Source organism: Mesocricetus auratus, unplaced genomic scaffold (genome assembly GCF_017639785.1).
Source record: "Mesocricetus auratus isolate SY011 unplaced genomic scaffold, BCM_Maur_2.0 Super-Scaffold_100028, whole genome shotgun sequence".
Taxonomy (NCBI): domain Eukaryota; kingdom Metazoa; phylum Chordata; class Mammalia; order Rodentia; family Cricetidae; genus Mesocricetus; species Mesocricetus auratus.
This window is the reverse complement of record NW_024429209.1, coordinates 19,814,394-19,835,109: the sequence shown is the minus strand read 5'-3', so window position 1 is coordinate 19,835,109 and position 20,716 is coordinate 19,814,394. Positions and strand designations below refer to the sequence as shown.

Below are 20,716 nucleotides of genomic sequence, written 5' to 3'. Positions count from 1 at the left end.
TATCTTATAAAAACCTCTTCCTTATATTGTATATTTGAAAACTTAAAAACTGGAATGATTCAGAGTCACCTGTCCATCTAAAACTACTTGCCTTTTCTGGGCATGGATTCTGGAGTCCCAGCTAGCCTGAGTGTGAGGGCTGGCTGGCTAGTTTTGACTGGACACTTCTTCCATTCCCTTTGAATGTTGGGAAGGAATTCGTTTGCGGGTTCTTAGCATGCTGGATACAATATCTATTGGTGCTGTCCACTGTATAACTTCTTAGCGTGCGTGCTAGATACGACGTCTGTGTGCTGTCCACTGTGTAACTTTAACTCGACGACGGATAAGAGCTTTTCCTCTTTTTCCTGATGAAACCAAACCTGCCTTCCTCGTGTTACTCTGTGGTCCCAGGTTTTGTTTCTCGTCGACATCCCCATCAGGGCCCCGTTAACACCCACAAGCCCCCTCTATTTTACATTTAAAACTTTGCCCATACTTACTGTCAGGTCCCAGGGAAGCCCAGGCTCACTCAGAGCCCGTGGCTTCTTCCAACACTTCTCATTCTGCCACCTACCCTAAACCTGTCCAGGCCAGGGCTGGACTTTGCCTCCCGTCCCCCAGCTTCTCTGATTCCTGTATAACCCAGCCAGTTCTGCTACCGCTCTCTTGGTTCCCTGTGTCCTCTTGCTCTCCTGGCTCTCTCTTGGCCCTGGCTGGCTCTCTCTCAGCCTGCAGGCTCTTGTCTCTCTCTCTCGGCTCTGCTCATGGTCTCTCAGTTCCCATATGCTCACTTTGCACGCACCGCCTTGACCCTGTTCAGCCTGGACCCCTCCAGAAGCCTCTGGCTGTTGTCTCCCTCACGTCTACAATAAAAACCTCTCCTCAGTCAATTCAGGAGTGGCATGTCCTCATCTCCATTCACTTCATACTTTAGTGTCATTTTGTTGTTGTTACTATAACCAAATGCGTAACAAGAAGCAACTGGGGTGGGTGGGTGGGGCCAAAGTTTGCTCTGCTGTGGCGGATTGAACGAGAATGGACCCTGTAGGCTCAAAGATGTGAACACCTAGTCCACAGTCGGTGGAACTATTCAGGAAGGGTTAGGAGGTGTGGCCTTGTTGGGGGAGGTGTTCTCAAAGCTGAGAACACACTTTGAGATTTCAAAAGACACCATTATGTCCTCTCTCTCTCTCTCTCTCTCTCTCTCTCTCTCTCTCTCTCTCTCTCTCTCTCTCTCTCTCTTGTTTGAAGATCAAGACCTGAGCTCTCAGCTGCTCCAGCTAATGTGTCTACTGCTTGCTGCCATGATGGACAATGAACCCTCTGAAACAGAAAGCCTAATTAAATGCTAATTTCTTTTATAAGTTGCCTTGGCTGTGGTGGTTTTTTTTTCATAGCAATAGAAAATTAACTAATACAGAAGTGGGCTACTGCTGTCACAGGCCTGTTCTTGCGGTCTCATGTAGGGATGCATAAGCCCTGACCTCCAGTTGCTCACATATACCTCCACATATGCAGCAAGACAGCCCGGACATCTGCAGCAAACAAGCTTGTGCACAGAAGCGTAGAGACAGCAGTGGGATGGTCAACAGCTAACTTTTAGCTCAGGGTCACGTCGTATAGGACTTTAAGGCTGGTCCAGAGACATAGCTATTTGGCAAAGAATGTGGCTTCTTTTTACCCTTGCCCTGAGACTTTGCCTGAGGCTGCATTTGGGACAAATTTCCCTGGGGAAGATTTTAGAGCAGTCTAACATTTTATCTGTTTCATGATTTTTAGTGTTCATGCCCATGCGGGTCTACACCGATAAAGAGCACGTGGGACAAAAAAAGAAAAAGAAAAATGTGTAGTTTGAAGAGTGAAGAGTAACCTGATCAGAAGTGGAAGAAAGGGAGTGACGACCTCAGGGCAAGTCCCCACCCAGCTAAGCCTCCAGGCTGCAAAAAGAAAAGCTGGGGAACCGTTTGCCCCTACAAACCCAGCAACCCAGCAAAGGCTGCTTCTGCACCTGTGACATGAGCTAGGCTCCCTCCCGAGTGGGGCGGTCAGGCAGTGTCCTCTGCTGGTCTTGGCCTTGGAGTCACAAAGGATTAGTGAGTAAAGAGGTTGTAGGATCGACCTTCGTCATTTCGGAGAGCCGCTGAGGCCAGGCACGTGGCAGGGGACTCTCTGAAAGGAGGCCCAGAGGTGCTCTCGTGTGACTCTGTGTGACGCTGGAGATGTCAGAACTGTGGTGTGTGTCACAGGGGAAGCTGCCCACAGGGAGTGGAAGAAAGAGAGAGAGGTGTGCTGCAGCCAACGGAGCTGGGAAGCAAAGCAGCTAAGCCCTGTGACGTCAGACGTGGAGCTACTGGGCCTGGAGTTTGCTCTCTGGTCGGCGGTCCTCCTTCGGTCTAGCATCTCGTCTCCATTTCCTCTCCTGGGATAGCAATGCATACTCTGTGCCACTGCATATTGGAAGCGTACAATTTGCTTTTGTATTTTACAGGTAATAGATTATAGCTAATAGATTGCCCTGAATCTCAGAAGAGACTTGGTGGTGGTGGTGGTGGTGGTGTGTGTGTGTGTGTGTTTTGGTTTTTCGAGACAAGGTTTCTCTGTATTGTTTTGGAGGCTGTCCTGGAACTCGCTCTGTAGACCAGGCTGGCCTGGAACTCACAGAGATCTGCCTGCCTCTGCCTCCCGAGTGCTGGGATTAAAGGCGTGCACCACCAACGCCCGGCGTGGGTGTGCCTTTTTAACCTCTGCAAAATGTGACCTGTCACCATTTCTGGGAAGCCAGAGTTTACCATCCTGGCCAGTATTTAAAGCTCGCTTTGAATTTGTCTCAAAGCTATGGTCATGGTCTTATCTCTCCCAGTGGATTAACAGGGCCGAGGGGTTGAACGTGTGGTTTGACTGAGAGAGGTCCCTCTAGGCTCTTATGTTTGGATGCTTGGTCCACACTACATGGAACTGTTTGAGAAGGACTTGGAGGTGTGGCCTTGCTGCAAGCGGAGGTTTCAAGTGCGATTCTCAGCACTGTCTCCCTCTGCCTCCTACTTATGGATCCAGAGCCGAGGACCTTTAGCAAAAACTACTTTTCTGAGCTGGGTGGAGACTTAGCGTTCTCAACTGCCCCAAACATGGAAGAACTAATCTGTTTGTCTTTTAATCACCTGGCCAAGGGACCACACTCAAGGTGGGATCCTTGAGCCGTGCTAATGGGATAGGAGGAATAATTATCCTGTAAGTGAGATGATGTCATTTCCTTCTCCAAGCCCCTACTACAGTCTCTCTAGCAGAGTCACAGCCACGGAGCTTCCTGAGACGGCCCACCTTGCTGAATGACTCAGAGAAGCCTAGCTCTCCCTTTCCTCATTCTCTCTCTCTCCTGGGCATGCCTCGACTCTTTGGACCTCACCCTTTCTCAACGGCTTGTCTACCAGGCAGCTGCCTTTTGTGCTTTTAACTCAGACCGCTTGGCTTTCTCTCTTTCTCTTTCCTGTCTCCTCAGGTAGCTGCTGAGATGTACATGTTGCTTACTTGAAGATTTTTCTCTCAAACTCTGATCAACTTGCCCTTAAGTTTCCTTTTGAACCAGTTCTTAAATTTTATTAATGAGATCAAAATAAAGAGCCCCAGAGAGGAACCAATTTTCCCCCAAAACATGTGACAACCCCTCTGGGACTGCCCCAAAACTTCCGGTTTCACTGGACTCTGTGTCAGAGAAGCTTGAGTCTCAGTATCTGCAGCACCCCGAGTGAGAGCCCAGAGTCCAGAAGAAAACCCTTCCAGGGTGGAGCGCTGGATCCCAAGGTCACACGCACAGGAAGCCATGCTGAGGTCAGGCCTGGGGCTGAGGTTCAGCTGCAGTTCTGGTGCTGCCTCAGGGGCTGTGAACGGAGTCACCGGAGGCTCATTCCTACCCCACGTTCACAGTTCCGTACGTACCCAAAGCTGCCTTTCTGTGGGGGTCCGAGCCCTCTTCCCTGGGCTTAGTGTGACCCAGAGTGACCTTGACCCTGCAGAAGGTTACAAGGTTGAGATATTTCCTGCTGTCTCTGCATAAGTCACTTAGAGAGAGAGAGAGAGAGAGAGAGAGAGATGTGGAAAAAGTGACTGCTGGTTATATTTTTGTCAACTTGACACAAACTGGGGGTTTCTGGGAAAAGAGACCTCAACTGAGAAATTGCCTCCATCACATTGGCCTGTGGGCGTGGCTGTGTCTTGATTTACAGTTGAAGGGGAGGGCCCAGCCCGCTGTAGGTGGTGCCATCCTGGGCAGGCGTTACTGGGAGGTTTAAGAAAGCAAACCAAGCAAGTCCCAGGGAGCAAGCCAGTGAGCAGCACGCCCCCCTCGGTCTCCACTGCAGCTCCTGCCTCCAGCCTTGGACGCCTGCCTGTCTTCCGTCTTCTGATGAACTGTAGAGTGTGTGATAAAACAAACCCTTTCCCCCCAAGTCGCTTTTAGTCGTGGTGTTCACTACAACAAGAAACAAAATGAGAGACCAGACCCCAGACAAAGGAGGCTGAGGATGTGCAGATGGAGGGTGGCAGGAGCACGGGGAGGGATGGGACTGCACGGGACGGGACACTGAACCTCCCCAGCTGCTCCAGAAACTCTGCTTCTCTGCAAAGACCGGATCCTGAATATCCCCCGGGCTTCAGCCACAAACTGCCCAAACTGAGTGATTCCAAACAAAGGGAGCCATTCTTTTCCAGCCCAAAGTCCAAAGTCAAGGGTGGGCGGGGCTCTCGCTGAGCCTGGGTGGGGAGGGGCACCTCCACACCTCCACTCTCCTGCAGCTCTGCTGGCTCAGGTGTCCCTTGGCTTGCGGCTCTCCTATGTGCAAGTGGTTTCCCCTCTCTTCCTGGGTGCCGCTTCTCCTTACAAAGACGTCGGTGAGTCAGAGCCCACAGACCCCCAGTGTGACCTCACTGTACCTGGCGTTGTCCCAAACCCTTTATTTATTTCCATGTAAACCCACATCCTGAAACTTTGTAGCCATGAATATGGTGTGTGTGTGTGTGTGTGTGTGTGTGTGTGTGTGTGTGTGTGTGGAGAGGAGAGGGAAACATTTAACCCACTTCTGTGCTTAGTGTAGCTTTTGAGAGATGATGTATATTCTCTCTCTCTCTTTCTCTGTCTCTCTCCCTCACTCACTTAATCCCTTCCTGCCCCCTCCTCCCTCCCTTCTTCTTCTTTTTCCATGTTTAAAGTGAGTCCTGTGGGTCTCAGAGAGATCTGAAAGCTCTCCCACCCACCTGAGACACGACTGAGTTTAGATTTGGGTAGCAGGATGACATTTACGACCATGGAGCGGGCAGGGAGGGCTGGCAGGCAAGACTTATGAAATATTCATACACAGCAATAATCTTCGTGGAGAGCAGCCGAGGCCAGGCTTTGTCCAGCACTATTGATTTAGGGACAGTTAATTATCTCCTTCCAAGGATAATAACCCTGCCCATAGCCAGCCCCTCCCCTAGCAGTCCCCGAAAACACTGCAGCCTGTGGCCACATCTCCAGGGTCCAGACTTGCACGGCACGGTGGCCACCGTGGTCCCTGCCTGGAAAGAAACCTGAGCTTAGTAGGTGTGGGCTTTGTGTGTCTGTGCCTTCTGAGGGTGTCTCTTCACCAAGTGTACAGGTCTGTCCCTTCCTTTCTAAAGTGGGAGAAGAGTCAGTCAGTAGTGTGTTTGCCTGGTTCCGTAATTCGAGCTTGTAATTCCAGTGCTGAAGAGGCAGAATCAGGCAGATCCCCGAGGCTTGCAGGTCAGCTACTCCAGCCATGGGCTGGGGCGGGGATCATACTCAGACTCTCAGAAGACTTTGTGCAGGGATGGACAGGGGGTCATTCATTGACTCTTTCACTCAGCTATTCAGAGCTAGACACATATGCTATGCAGGAATATGTGCCCCACTCCAGACTTCGTGATTTGTGGTGACAGGCTCTGTGATGGAATCCCTTGTGCAAGACAATATTCAGAAGTAGAGGAAACAGTGATGAGCTCTAGGTTAGGTTCCCAGTGACACATATGTATATTCCAGTGTATCCCAGACCCTCTTTTTCCTACTCTGGGCTTCTGGCTGTCTGGGGATGGGGATGGGGTCTTGATAGGGTTCTGTCCCCAAACATCATGGAACAGCCCCTGGGCGGGTCTTCATCTAGTGGGCTGTGCCATCCCCTAGGGAAGTGGCTGGTGGCATTGTAGGGACCAGTGTAGCAGCATCCAAATGGCACAGAAGGAAACCAAGGTTTGCAAGCCTCACTGTAGCCACGGGCTCGGGATCTCTCCAGACCTTTCCAGAAAGCTGAGTGGATAAGTGGAGTCTGGTGGCATGGAGGTACAGCTCTCCCGCAGACTGACAGATGTAGGGCAGGCCTGGGTGCCTGTGACACCAGAAGGCCTCAGGGGACCTCACTGTAGGGGACAAGGAGCTTAGGGGTCCCAGTGCCCACCCCCATCTCTTCCTAGAACTTTCCCAGCTAACATATGGAGGGTTGAGAGCGGAAGGCTGTGGTCTGGATCCCCCTTGCACTTCCCTGGAGCCCGGGTCCCAGGCCCTGGGTGGGCAGGATAGCAAGCTGCAGGGGGGCCAGGAATCAGACTGCCGTGGAGGCAGACAGCCACCCCTTCTCGTCACTAAAGGTTCCCATTTCCGGTGCTGCACACCCATCAGTCAGGGATGCTGCCAGGTTTATCATCATCTAATCCTTTTAAAGGTCAGGGACAGGCTGAGACAGAGAGGACAGCCTCCAGCCACCAGCCACCAGCGCCGTAGGAGGCGGGTCCACCCTGCCAGGGCCTCGTCCATCACGCATGTAGCTGGCCTGTGGTAATGAAGGCAACTCTCTCGCTGGCCCTGATCAATGTCCGTCTGCCATCTCTGTCAATAACCGCTGCTGTCCAATCTCATCCCCGACAAAAAAGCACTGGGGTCGCCTGAAGCACTCTGCGTGGTTCAGCGCTGACTTGTCGAGGAGCAGGAACTGAGTTGACTCTTTTGCTAATGAAACCAACTCTGGGGTCTCTGCAGGCGGGTTGGAGGTGTGGGGTGGGATTCGGCAGAGGGCTGGGAGGAGCAGGAGCATTTAGGGAGTTGAACACGTCCATCTCCTCTTTGATGACAGTCTCAGGGTGCTTCTGGCTCCTATAGGAAGCAGCACCTAACTGGGAGACGGCGGTAAGGACAGACCTTCTGACTGCTGCTGCTGGAGAAAGCCAACTCTAGAACTTACCTGTGGTTCCCAGGCCCTAAACCACAGCAGGAGGCTGAGCACCCTGGTCTTTTCTGAGAGTCCAGCAGCAGCCGGAAGCTGGGGACACACCACAGGGGCAGCTAACTTGTAGTTAGGGACTTTCCAGGTCACAGGAGGAGGTGTAGCCAAGCACACCCTTCGCTCACCCCGCCTCTGGCCAAGGGAGGCAGAGAGAATGGGATCCACACGGACAGCCACGGTTTGTGGCTGAAACCAACAGCCTGGGTTTGACTGGGGAAAAGCAGGATCATGCCAGCAGGGGAGTCCCCCCCCCCACTCTTTCTCTCGTGCATACTTTAGGATGTTGGATGAGTTTCTTTGGCCCCCAATAGCAGAACACTGGCCATAGCCATGGGCCTCAAGGTACTGTTTCAGGATCACAGCTGAGTTATTCTAGGACCTTTGAAAACCAGCTTGGTCAAGGTAATTGGTTTTCCAAACAACTTGCGTTGCGGTCTTAGCTACCGTTCTATTGGCGAGAAGAGAAGACTCCATGACCAAGGGATCTCGTATGAAAGAAAGTATTTGGAATTTAATTGGGGGCTGGCTTTCAGTTTTAGAGGGTTAGTCCGTGGACATCATGGAAGGAAGCAGTCGGGCATGGCCCTGGAGCAGTAGCTGAGAGCTTCACACCCTGAACTTTAGGCAGCAGCCAGAGAGACAGAGACAGGGAGAGAGAGACACACACACAGAGAGAGAGAGACAGAGACAGAGACAGAGACAGAGAGACACAGAGATAGACAGAGAGATTGATTGATTGATCGATTGATTGAGACTGGGCCTGGCCTGGACCTTTGAACCCCCAAAGCCCATTCACAGTGACACACCTCTAGCAAGGCCACGCCCCCTCATCCTTGCCAGCCAGTTCCATCCAAACATAGCCATGGGGACAATTCTCATCCTACTTTATTCAGTGGCTACCATTGGTGACCTGCCCAGTGGGTACTTTAGACGAGGAAACTAAGATCAGAGAGGGAAATGAGCATATCACACAGCTGGCCTGTGGCAGGAAGAAGGGATTCCCCACTCTCAGCCGTGTGTAGCTCCAGAAACTGTCCAGCCGGGCTAGGAACGGGAAGACAACGCCTTTGTGGCCAGGCTCATTAGGAGAGAGGGCTTCGGCCTGCGGAACTCCGAAGCACTGGTGGGGAGGAATCCGAATTGAGGGGTGGCGAAAGGGGAAGGAAAAGCTGCATCAGGCTGGAAGTGTGGGCTCAGCACTCGCCTAGTGTGCACAAGGGCGGGTTTGATCCCTAGCACCGTATAAACCAGGCGTGATAGCACAGGCCTGCAATCCCCACTCACTCTCAGGGGACAGAGAGAGTGACCAGAAGCTCAAGGGCGTCCTTAGTTATGCAGAAAGTTTGAAAAGGGGCAGCTCTGGGTGGCACCGGTGCTCAGGGTGCCGGAGCAGCGTCCCCGAGTGTTTCCTTCTCCTGTCCATGTGTCCATGTCTGTAAACACTGCGCCCTGAAAGCTGGGAAATGGCCAGAGAGTTCAGGCTCTGTGAATCGGACAAGCTTGGTTCCCATCACCTGATGCTGGCCGCCGTCTTAATGTGACAGGAGCGCTGGGTATGGGATAAATGAGCAGCTGTGACCAGGTTCTCGCGCATTTGTATAAACGAGGGTCATGGACCATGGCTGACATGCATTCACTATAGAAGTACCAGTTGCCCCGGGTGCCAGCATCCATCTGGAGGTGCTGGGTGCTGGGTGCTTTGTTCTGTTCCACCATCCCGCCTGACCTTCCCTTCATCTGTTGCCGTGTGAGGACTGGACTGTGCTCCAGCTGAGAAACCAGGTTCAGAGAAGCCACCGTGCGCCTCTTCTGTAACTTAGCAGGAGTGGGACCTGGGTGACGCCATCACTGGCTGCCTACGTGGTCATCTTTGAGCCTGGGGTAGGGCCACTCCTCACCTGGGGTCCTTTAGGTGCGAGGCTCTTATTTCTTTCTTTTTTTTTTTTTTTTTTTTTTTTTTTTGGTTTTTTGAGACAGGGTTTCTCTGTGGCTTTGGAGGCTGTCCTGGAACTCACTCTGTAGACCAGGCTGGCCTCGAACTCACAGAGATCCGCCTGCCTCTGCCTCCCGAGTGCTGGGATTAAAGGCGTGCGCCACCAACGCCCGGCTGAGGCTCTTATTTCTGAGCAGCACACAGCCTCCCACTGTCAAACTGGTTAGGTTTCAGGTGACACCAAGAGACACCTGCTTGCTTCTGAGAAAACAGCCACCTCTACTTTGCAAAGAGAGAATCGTGAACAGATAAGAATAAGAGAAACAAGGGCTTGGGACTGTAGATCAACGGGGAGAGAGCTCGCCTAATATCCACAGAGCCCTGCATTCCACCCCAAGCACTGCAGAAACTGAGTGTGGTAAACTCCAAGGTCATCCGTTATCTCCACCCCCACCCCGTAGTGAGTGAGAAGCTAGCCTGGGCTGCCACGAGGCCTTGTTTCAAAAGATAAACATACAGACAGACGGACAGCTGCCTGTGCCTGGAGCAAGAGACAGTACAGCCCCTGGGGCTATTGTCAACCCCACCAGTTGAGAACAAGACCACTACCACAGTTTAAAGACAAATTTGAAGCAAGCTGTAATTAAATACTGGCACAGTTAATGGACTCTGGCCAATTCCTTGTCTGGGTTCCCAGACAATGGCCACCAGTCTTGTTTTGCGGAGGCTTAAGAAGGCAAAACCACGGGCCAAATATTTCCCTTCAGGCCCGAAACGAGTACCTCCCACCTACATCCAATCAGGGGCAAGCCTGTGCACCCTGATGTATTTCCTGCCTGTGAGCCTCCCGCCCACAGGTGATCAAACACGTTCCAGTGCGGATGGGTCAAACAAGCTTGTTTAGGGGAGTGAAAACACGTAGCCTGTTGTCTTCCATAAACAACAGCCTCCAGCACTTCAGGAACTGTGTGTCCTTGGGCAAGGGGCTTGCTGTCAGAGGCATTTTTGTTTCATGGATCTCTTGGGCACAGTAATTAAAACTTGAAACATAACTTAGGCTTTTACACTCTGGACTGTTTTCCCTTGTGTTTGACTTGTTCCAGGCTGCTTGGCCAGACCAGCAGTGTCTGTCAATAGTTCCAGGCCCAGCCTCCGAGAAGCTCAGGTCTTCTGGAGAAAGTCTCAGACAGAGGAAACAGTGGTTTTCGGCGACGGTGGTGGCAGCGGCGGCAGGCTCTCAGAGGCGCAGAAGAGTACCCAGAAGGGGAACACAAGCAAGTCTTTGTCTCCAAGGAAGCCGGTGGCCATCAGGGTGTCTTTGATTCTCCAGCAGCCTCTGAGACTACTGGACAAGGCAGCGAGTAGGCTCTGTGCCTCAGTTTCCTCATCGTTAAGATGTATGTAACTTATCTACCTGGATATCCTGAGCATTCATTGGCAGGGATGTGGCTGTCAGCTCCCATGTTTCTATATGTTCTTGTGTGGGGGCACATGGGTACACATACTTGTGTGTAGGCACACTGTGTGCACGCGGGTGCACATAATTGTATGTAGGCACACTGTGTGCACGCGGGTGCACATACTTGTGTGTATGCACACTGTGTGCACATGGGCACACATACATGTGCGTCTGTACATGCAGGCAGCCAAGTTCCTCCTTGACGGTTTCCTGGTGGCTGCCATGTAGCTCTGAGTTTTCCTACCTGCACCCTTCATACTTGTGTTTCTCAGGCATGTGGCCCCCTACTCCTTTAGCCTCCACTTCCTTGGTGGCCCTTTTCCAGGGGTCAACCTTGGGTGTCATTCCATAGGCACTCTCCCCCTTGTTTTTCGAGGCAGGGTCTCTCACTGAACCTGGGACTCACTGATCAACTAGACTGGCTGGCCAGTGGAACCCAGGGGCCCTCCTCCCGTTGCTTTCCCAGTCCTGGGCTTAGGGATATGGGCTGATACCTTATGCAGCTCTCACGCAGGAGCTGGGGATCCAGGCCAGGCCCTCATGCTTGCATGACCAGTGCTTTCCGGGGTTGAACTGTCCCCTCAGCCCCAGCTGCCTTTCGTGTATAAATTTTAGTCTCTGATTTTACTTGGCATGTCAAGGGCATGGTAACTCTAGCTTTCTAGCTGGAATCTCCTGTGAAACTCAATGCATGGCAGAAGATATGACCGACTGAGAAACCAGCCCAGACTCTGAGGACACCACAAGGAGGTCCTGGGTGCTGGTGACATCACCAAGGACTTGAGCGTCCAGCACTAGGTTAAGACAGGCAGTCTCGGCCACCAGTCTGCCTTTGCCCGTGGGTCTCTAACCGGCAGGTACTCCTTTTAATAAAAGATTTATGAATTGGTTGTGTCCATTAGTGGCTGTTTGTATGTACATAAGTATACCATGTGTGTGCCTGGTGCCCACGGAAGCCAGAAGACGGCATCAGATCTGGAACTAGAGTTACGGGGAAGTTATAAGCTGCAGTGTAGCTGCTGAGAGTTGAACCCAGCTCCCTGGAGGAGGAACTAGTGCTCTCAGTCACCAAGCCATCTCTCCAGCCCCCAGCGGTTACTTGTGGCCGGTTCCCCGCTGTCCTGGGCTGTGGAATAAAGGATGCCTGATCCCTGCCTCGGGGTTTAGAATACCCAGTACAACAGCAAAGAGAGTAGACACCTCTGCCTTGTTCCTTCTGCCAGGGAGAACCGCTGTCTCCCATCATTAAACGGGAGTTCAGCTGTGAGAGTCTCACAGGCACCTCTGACTGGCCTGAGCGAGTTCTACTCTAGAGAGGTCTTTCTGTGAGAGGGTGTGGGGGTCAAGGGGTGCTTCCTGTGTCTGCCGAGAGGGTCATGTGACTGGTTCCACTCCAGGCTGCTTAGTGTCCCTGTCATGAGAACATGCCAATTTTACCAGGTGTTGCCTTTCTAAACATGTTTATTTGTGATTTCTATGTGTTCGTGTGTGTGTGCCTGCGTTAGTTTATGTGTGCCATGGGTGCACGGGAACCTGTGGAGGCCAGAAGGTGTCAGGTCCCTTGGAACTGCGTTTTAGGGCTTGGGAGCCACCATGTGGGTGCTGGGAGCCAAGCCCAGGCCCTCTGCAAAAGCCACAAGCACTCTTCACCGCTGAGTCCACTCTCTCTCTCTAGCCTCCAGCTGTTTCTTATTTGTTGAGGGAATCACTCACGAGGCTTTTTTTTTAACTTTTGAGTCTGTTACTGTCTCGTATGAAGCTTTCCTCATGTGGGCCCTGTGATAGCTGCTCAGCGTACAAACTCCTTACAGGACAATGATGTTTAAATGTCTAGAACTCCCCCCCAGACAGGAGTCGTCTATGTTGGATCCTCCTTCACGCTTTACCAGGAAGCGGCTGGTTCTGCCTTCCTGCTTTACTTCCTGCTAGCATGGATTCTTGGGGTCAGGTGGAAGTGAGAGCCTCCTTGGGTTTCTTCTGAGCATGCACTCAAGCCAAGCAGTCATCAGGAACCTGCTGGAATCCGAAATGCCCCCATGGACAGCTACTTCATGAGACTTCTCTTCCGAGTTTTCTCTTAGGATTTGGCTAGCTCATAGTTTGCCCCAACTGTGGTTAGCTGGAATCCAGTGAATGAATCCATCATTTCTTACTGTTTAAAAAAAAAAACAACTCAGACTTGACACACTGGGAAAGGTCAAATAAAGGCATCCTTGCACATAGTCACCAGGGACAGAGAAATGACAGTTCCCTGGTGCTGAGGCTCTGTTCCCTCCGGGTGAGGCTGGGCCTCTGACACGAGGCTGTGGGATTTCAAAGGGACCCAAACTGATGAGAAAGTTATGGAAATACAACGAATGAAGATGCTACCTGGCTTTCCCACAAACTCTCACTCTCTGGAATTCTGTAAACCAGTGCTGGATTTCCAGAATCCTGAAAAAGTTGATTTGGGCATTTTTGTTAGTTTCTGTCACGACTTTTGTGGAATAGAGAATTATCCATTTTTGCTGATATCCCTGTGACTTCTCAGATTTGAGAGTTTGCCGGTGGTGTTCCTCTTTCTTCCTCACTGGCATTTGGTCCCCAGGGAGTCTGGTTGTAGAAAGTGACTCGCCAGGCCTTTATGGAAAGTCACAAGGCCTTTGATGTATTATTCAGGGTACCAATCGATGCCAGAGCCTATCCATTCCCCACCGGTCCCCCTGCCTGGGGCCTCTGGTGTTTGAGAAGCAAATGCCACCATCTGAAGCATCTCCATAGCTGCAGCCTAAATCCTGGGCCCGGCTGTCAGAGAGAAACAAGAGAATCCATCGCTTGTGTGGTAGGCTGCTCCTGTCTCTGAACCCATGGCCGCCAGGAGAAGAAAGCCGCTTTCGCAGCCTAAGATGAAAGGAAGAGCGATCTCAGTTTCCCAGTGCTCTGTCTCTCCGTCCAGAAGCAGCTGTGATCAAACGGGAAGTGCTTGGGAGTCAGGAACGGCTGCCAGGGACTTGCCATATCCCAGATGCCCGGAGTCGTTGTGATACTAAGGACATGGGAGCCTGGGCTCTGTCCTGTGTTTGCTGTCTCTGAACTGTGTGACTGTAGCTGGGCCACCTAGTACAGCCACTAAGATGAAACCAGGAGTCCTGTGCAACCTGCCCTACTCAACAGGTTCAAGTACAGAGACTGCCTGGTGGGAACTTGGGCACCCTGTGCTGGGTCAGGCTGTGTGGTGGGGAGTCAGGGCCTCAGAGCATGGCTGGGGCCTTTCAGCCTCCAAGACCGAGTGTCCTGAGGGGTGGCCAGCCTTCCCTCTGGGGACACAGCAGGCACCGGCTTTCATGTAACGGGTGTTCCATACCACCTGCTGGTACTTCTGACTAGCTGCATTAATGTTATTATTAATAATAGAGGCTGGCATTTATTAAGAACTCAGTATATGCCAGGCACTTCTCTGAGTGTTTCAAGCGTGTTTAACCCTCGCCAGTGCATGCAGGAGCTGCTGGGGTGGTCTGCATGGCATGCACACGGAAACAGAGGCAGCAGGGAGTGCATGCCACAGAGACACTCAGCTGGATAACATCTGCGGGCGCGTGTGCAATGAGGGAAGTGTGTTTGCTTCACAGGGAGTGCACGCCACAGAGACACACAGCTGGATAACATCTGCGAGCGCGTGTGCAACGAGGGAAGTGTGTTTGCTTCACCCACCCGGGAGCAGAGTGTGAGGCCAGTGCTGTCAACTCTGTAGGATCCAGGATTACAAAGAGACAGACTTCGGATGTGTCTAGGAGGGATTCTCTAAACTGGGTTCTTTGAAGACCCACCCTAAATGCGGGCAGCGCCTTTCCATGCGCTGGGGTCTGAGACTTCATATACAAAGGGGGAGTTGAGCTGCTCGCCAGCGTGTACCCCTTTGCTTCTGACTGCAGCTGCCTGTGCCCTCACCTCACGGCCCTGCTGCTGAGGCTCCCATGACGGACTGCACCTCAAACTGAGCTGGCAGAAATCCTCCCTGCCCTCAGTGGGTATTTTGTTCAGCATTGCAGTCAGTAACTACACACAGAGATCAGCAGGAGCCATTTAAAGTGCTAACCAAGCATGGTGGCACACGCCTTTAATCCCAGCACTCAGGAGGCAGAGGCAGGAGGATCTCTGTGAGTTCAAGGCCAGCCTGGTCTACAGAGCAAATCCCAGGACAGGCAGCGCTACACAGAGAAACCCTTTCTGGAGGTGGGGGAGGAATAGATGGACAGATGATGGATGGATGGACGGATGGGCAGACAGATGGATGATGGATAAAATCCCTACTCCCTCCCTGACTGTGGGTGGTGGTAGGAGGCCAGGGTGTAGATCAGAAAAACGTTAACCACAGGACACTCTGTGTCATTTCTGGTAAAGTAACTTCACAGTGCTCAGTACTTAGTTACTGCTTGCTGTTTCCCTAGCAGGCAGCTTTGCTCCCTGAAGGCAGAGTGCTCCCTGAAGGCAGAGAACCATCTCCCCAGCTGGGGACCAGCTCCTGGGGCTGGAATGGGGCTTTCTGGTGCCTCCAGGCCTTGTTTCCGGTTGTGTCACGGCATAGCCTTGGCACACTACTCTGGTCATTCCCCCTCCTGTACCACGGTAGTCTGGTGGTCCACTCTGACAGTGTCAGCCAGACAACCAACCGGCTAATGTAAGATCCCACTGGAGGCCTGTGTGGTGTACTCCCTGTGTCCCACGATGCATCATGGCTGACTCAGTTCCCCCTGGCCTTCACTCTGGGCATTTCCCACATCGGGACAGGTCTAGCCTGACCCTTGAGATCTAGAACCCAGAGTTGCAAAGGCAGCTAGTGCCTCCCAATCCTTGACCTGTAACCTCCCACCCCTGACCTGTAACCTCCCACCCCTGGCCTGTAACCTCCCACCCTTGACCTGTAACCTCCCACCCCTGACCTGTAACCTCCCACCCCTGGCTTCCCTCTCTGCCTCTGTCTTCCGCTCTCCTGGGCTTTCCTTCCCCATCTGCTGATGAATGGTTCTAATAAGACACCAGAAGGGATGATGCCAAGATTATTATTGCAACTGCATCTCCCTCCATCAGCCACCATGGGCTTTTTGCTGCCAGGGTTTCCGAAGTTCAGAAAACAGTTGTCCCTGGTGCTCCTGACCTTTGACACATATTCCCAGACAGCTGAGCACCCATGCTGGGGGCTGACCCTGACACTTGCCACACGACAGAGATGCAGAAGTCCCCGGTGCCATCCCCTCAGCTTCAGCCAGACCCAGTTACCACCCTTTCTGGCCCAATTAGTCCAGATCCTGCATCTAGAGTCCTCTGGCTCTGCCCAGGTCCCAGCAACATTTCCGCAGCGTGGATCGTCGGAACAGATCTCCCCGGGTCTGAAACCCACCAACAACGCTATCGTGAAGACAGGACTCGCTGCTTTTGCCTCCCAGGGCCCAAGGCTCTACAGACACCGTGGATGGGCCCTGTAGAGGTGCCTCTCTCCCTTTCCCTCACGACTGCATGGATCACAGCTGTACTCACCAGGCCTGGGATTCTCCAGCGCCGTCTCAGGAGTCATGGGAGGCTGGAAGAGGAACTCTCATTCAGCGACAGTTTCAGCAGCAAATTTCAATTTTGTTTCATTAAAAGAAACGATCACATCTATTACTTAGTGCTGGGGTGGGGCACTTGAGTGTCAGGGCGCGCGTATGAAGGTCATATTGTGGGTCATGCTTCTCTCCTTCCACCACGTAGGTCACCGAGCCGTCCTGCTGGCCCTTCAATTGAAGGCTTTGGTCTCCCTCCCTCACTGGGCCAAGAGGGCAGGCGTGGGCTGGGTTCAGCGGAAGGTGCTGGATGGGTGACGTTGACTACATTGCTTAGGAGCCATCATTTGCTAGTGGACGTCAAAGCCGGGTCCTGGGGCTACCTCAAATGCGCTCGCAGCTTGGACACCTCTGGATGAGGGAGGGCACACACCTAGGACCCCTGCCCCCAGCACCGGTGGTATGTCTTTAAAGTACCAGCGGTCATTCCCCCCAGGGTACCAGATGGCTCTCAGTTACAGACACCCAAGCAGAAAGAAGAGAACTGTGCTTTCCAGATTCTAACTCTAGCCCCAACCATGTCCGGCTGGCTTTACCTGACTCCCTGGTATTAAAGCACTGTGTCGCTCTTTTGTCTTTCAAATTTATCAGCTCCAGGTCCCAGGCCCCGAAATCATCCGTATGAGATAGTTACTGACAACCATGCTAATTAAGCCAATTAAGATTTTAAAAAACAGCCAGACCAAAAGTAAGCAAACGCCTCCAAAACATCTCTTGGTGCTGAAGCTCAGGAGTGCAGCATTTTTGCAGACCAAAAAAAAAAAAAAAAAAAAACCATAAAAACCACAATTGCATCAGTGTTTAAAGGAGGGTACATCAGTGTTAGGGGGGTTGGGGTAACCTCGTAACATCTGCCTTTTTGCAGAGCTTAGCAGTATTTTCCAGACACAACATGGCAATTATTTTTGATTTACACTTCCTCTAGTTATTTTAGTTTTATGTTTTAGCTTGCACAAACATTAATTATTTTGGTTAATACATCTGGACCGTGGTTAGGGTCACGGACAGTCCCCAAAGCACTGCCAAGGCGGATGTGGCTATTGAGAGGTGGCAGACAGAGAAAGCAGACACAAAATGGAGTCAAGAGAAGACGATGTTACCTCAGTCACCCTGACCCAGTCCACCCGGATAGCACAGGCTATCCCACCTCCAGCACACTCTCTGCCAGCAAACGACCTCTCACCCTCTCCGGTGAGACAGTGGAAGAAGACACAGATATGTCCGTGTGTCTGTCTTTCCCGCACAGGGGCCCCTTCTTCAGTCTCAGTCTCAGAGACGCTTATCCATTTGATATTTATTTTACTTTGTATTATGTTTTATTTATTGGCTGCCCAGGTTAGTTGATCCTGTGGGTTTTCTTGTGGTGTCCTTGACCCCTCTGGCTCCTACAATCCTTCCTCCCCCTCTTCAGCAGGATTTCCCGGGTTCAGCCTGGTGTTTGGCTGCGGGTCTCTGCATTTGTTTCCATCAGGCCCTGGAGGAAGCCCCTCCGATGACAGCTGGACTAGGCACCAATCTGTGAGCATAGCGGAATATCATTAGGCAGCATAACATTTGACTTTTCTTTTTCTTCAGTCATGTTTGGTTCGATCCTAGATCTCTGGGCTGTCCAACCTCCGGGTCCTGAGCCCCAGGCAGTATCAAGGGTGGATTCACTCTGCTGGTCTCAGGCTGGACCAGTCATTGGTTAGCCACGCCCATGATCTCTGCCGCCCTTACCCCAGCATGTCTTGTAGACAGGACAGACTGTAGGTTGAAGGTCATGTGGCTGAGTTGGTGCCCCAGTCCCTACACTGCAAGTCTTATGTGGTTACAGGAGGTGACCAGCTGAGGTTACACATCCTCTATTGCTAGGCATCTTGAGTAGAGCCACCTTTGTAGACTCCGGAGAGCTTCCCTTACACTGGGTTTCTACCAGACCGCCAAAATGTCCTCCTTTTCCCATCAGCTTTCAGCACTCCCCCCCACCTGACCCCTCCTGTCCCCATCCCTGCACGTCCACAGCCTACCCAGAAAGCCTCTTTGCTTCCCTTCCATGGAGATCTGAATGTCTCCCTCGAGTCCTCCTTGACACCTGTTCTCTCTGTGTCTACGGATTGCAGCATAGTCATTCTTTACTTCTAACATCCACTTAAGAGTGAGTACATTTGATGCTTGTCTTTCTGGGTCTGGGTTACCTCACTCAGGATGATTTTTTTTTCTAGTTCCATCCATGATGTCAATGTATTTTAGAAGCTGAATAATGAGCTCCATTGTGTAAATGTACCACATCTTCTTTATTCATTCTTCAGTTGAGTGACATCTAGGTCGTTTTCAGGTTTTGGCTATTATGAATTAAGCTGCTATGAGCATAGGTGAGCAAGTGTCCTTGAGGTATGACTGAACATCCTTCGGGTAAATGCCCAAGAGTGGTACAGCTTGGTCTTGAGGTAGATTAGCTCCCAATTTTCTAAGAAACCACCAAATAGATTTCCAAGACGGCTGTACAAGTTTGCACTCCCACCATCAGTGGAGGAGTGCTCCCCTTGCTCCACATCCTCTCCAACACAAGCTGCGTTTTCTGATCTTAGTCATTCTGACAGGTGTAAGGTGGAATCTCAGAGTCATTTTGATTTGCATTTCCCTGATGACTGAGGATGTTGAGCACTTCTTTAAGTGATTCTCAGCCATTTGAGATTCTTCTGTTGAGAATTCCATTTAGATCTGTACCCCATTTTTAGTGGGATTATTTGGTATTTTGATGTCTAGTTTATTGAGCTCTTTATACATTTTGGGGATCAGCGGTCTGTCAGACATGCGGTTGGTTAAGATCTTTCCCCATTCTGTAGGCTACCGTTTTGTCCCATTGACGGTGTCCTTTGCCTTACAGAAGCTTTTCAGTTTCATGAGGTTCTATTTATTAAGTGTTGATCCTAGTGTCTGCAGTATTGGGGTCCTGTTCAGGAAGTTGTCTCCTGTGGCAATGTGTTCAAGGCTATTTCCTACTTTCTCTTCTACTAGGTTCAGTGTAACTGGATTTATGTTGAGGTCTTTTATCCTCTCTTGAATTTGAGTTTTGTGCAGGGTGATAGATATGGACCTATTGAATCCTTCTACACACCAATATCCAGTTGCACCAGCACCGTCTGTTGAAGATGCTTTCTTTTTTCCATTGTATAATTTGGGCTTCTTAGTTGATCATCAAGTGTCAATGGGTGTGTAGATTTATATCTAGGTTCTTCAGTTTGATTCCATTGACCCATCTGTCTGCTTTTATGCTGATACCATGAAGTTTTTGTTACTATGGCTCTGCAGTAGGCTTGAAATCAGGGATGGTGATACTTCTGGAAGTTCCTTTATTGTATAGAATTGTTCTAGCTATTCTGTTTTTTTTAAATATGAAGTTGAGTATTGTTCTTTCAAGCTGTGTAAAGAGTTGTGTTGGAATTTTGATGGGAATTGCATTGAATCTGTAGATTGCTTTTGGTATGATGACCATTTTTACTATGTTAATCTTACTGATCCATGAGCATGGAAGATCTTTCCATCATTTGATACCTTTTTCAGTTTCTTTTTTCAAAGACTTGAAGTTCTTGTCATACAGGTCTTTCATTTGTTTGGTTAGCGTAATCCTAAGATATTTTATATTTTTGTGGCTATTGTGAAGGGTGTTGCTTCCGTGATTTATTTCTCAGCCCTTTTATCATTTGTATATAGAAGAGCTACTGATTTTTTTTAGTTAACCTTGTATCCAGCCAGTTCACTAAAGGAGTTACCTGGTAGAGTTTTTAGGGTTGTTTATGTATACTACTGTATTATCTGCAAATTACAATACTTAGACATCTTCCTTTCTAATTTGTGTCCCCTTGATCTCCTATAGTTGTGTTATTGCTTTATCTAGAACTTCAAGTTCTATATTCAATAGATACAGAATGAGTGGGCAGACGTCTTGTTCCTGATTTTAGTGGAATTACTTTGAGTTTCTCTCCATTTAATTTGATGCTTGCTATCAGCTTGCTGTATATTGCTTTTTATTATGCTTAGTTATGTCCCTTGCATCCCTGATCTCTCCAATACTTTTGTCATGAAAGGGTGCTGGATTTTGCTAAAGGCTTTTCCAGAATCTAATGAGATTATCATGTTTTTTTTTCCTTTCTGTTTGTTTATATGGTGGATTACACTGACAGATTTGTGTATGTTGAGTCATCCCTGCATCTCTGGGATGAAGCCCACTTCATCATGGTGGATGATCTTTTTGATGTATTCTTGAACTTGGTTTGGAGTATTTTATTAAGTATTTTTGCATTTATGTCCATGAGAGAACTTGGTCTGCAATTCTCTTTTTTGGTTGAGATATTGTACTGTTTGCATATCAGAATCTGCTCTTGATTTAACTTTGGTATTTGATATTGAGAAAATTGATTATTTCTTTTAGATTTTCCAGTTTTGTGGAGTACAGGTTTTTGAAGTATGACCTAAGCCTGTTGTTATGCCCCTCTTTTTGTTTCTGATTTTGTTA

At 50.4% G+C, this 20,716-nt stretch overlaps 1 long non-coding RNA gene across 1 annotated transcript; it reads left to right on the top strand.

Moving 5' to 3' along the window:
* Positions 1–4,753: 4,753 nt before the first annotated feature.
* Positions 4,754–11,535, top strand: LOC121134483. The gene is made up of 2 exons (XR_005871577.1): positions 4,754–4,866; positions 10,284–11,535. It is a non-coding gene; the product is annotated as an uncharacterized LOC121134483 (long non-coding RNA).
* Positions 11,536–20,716: the final 9,181 nt, after the last annotated feature.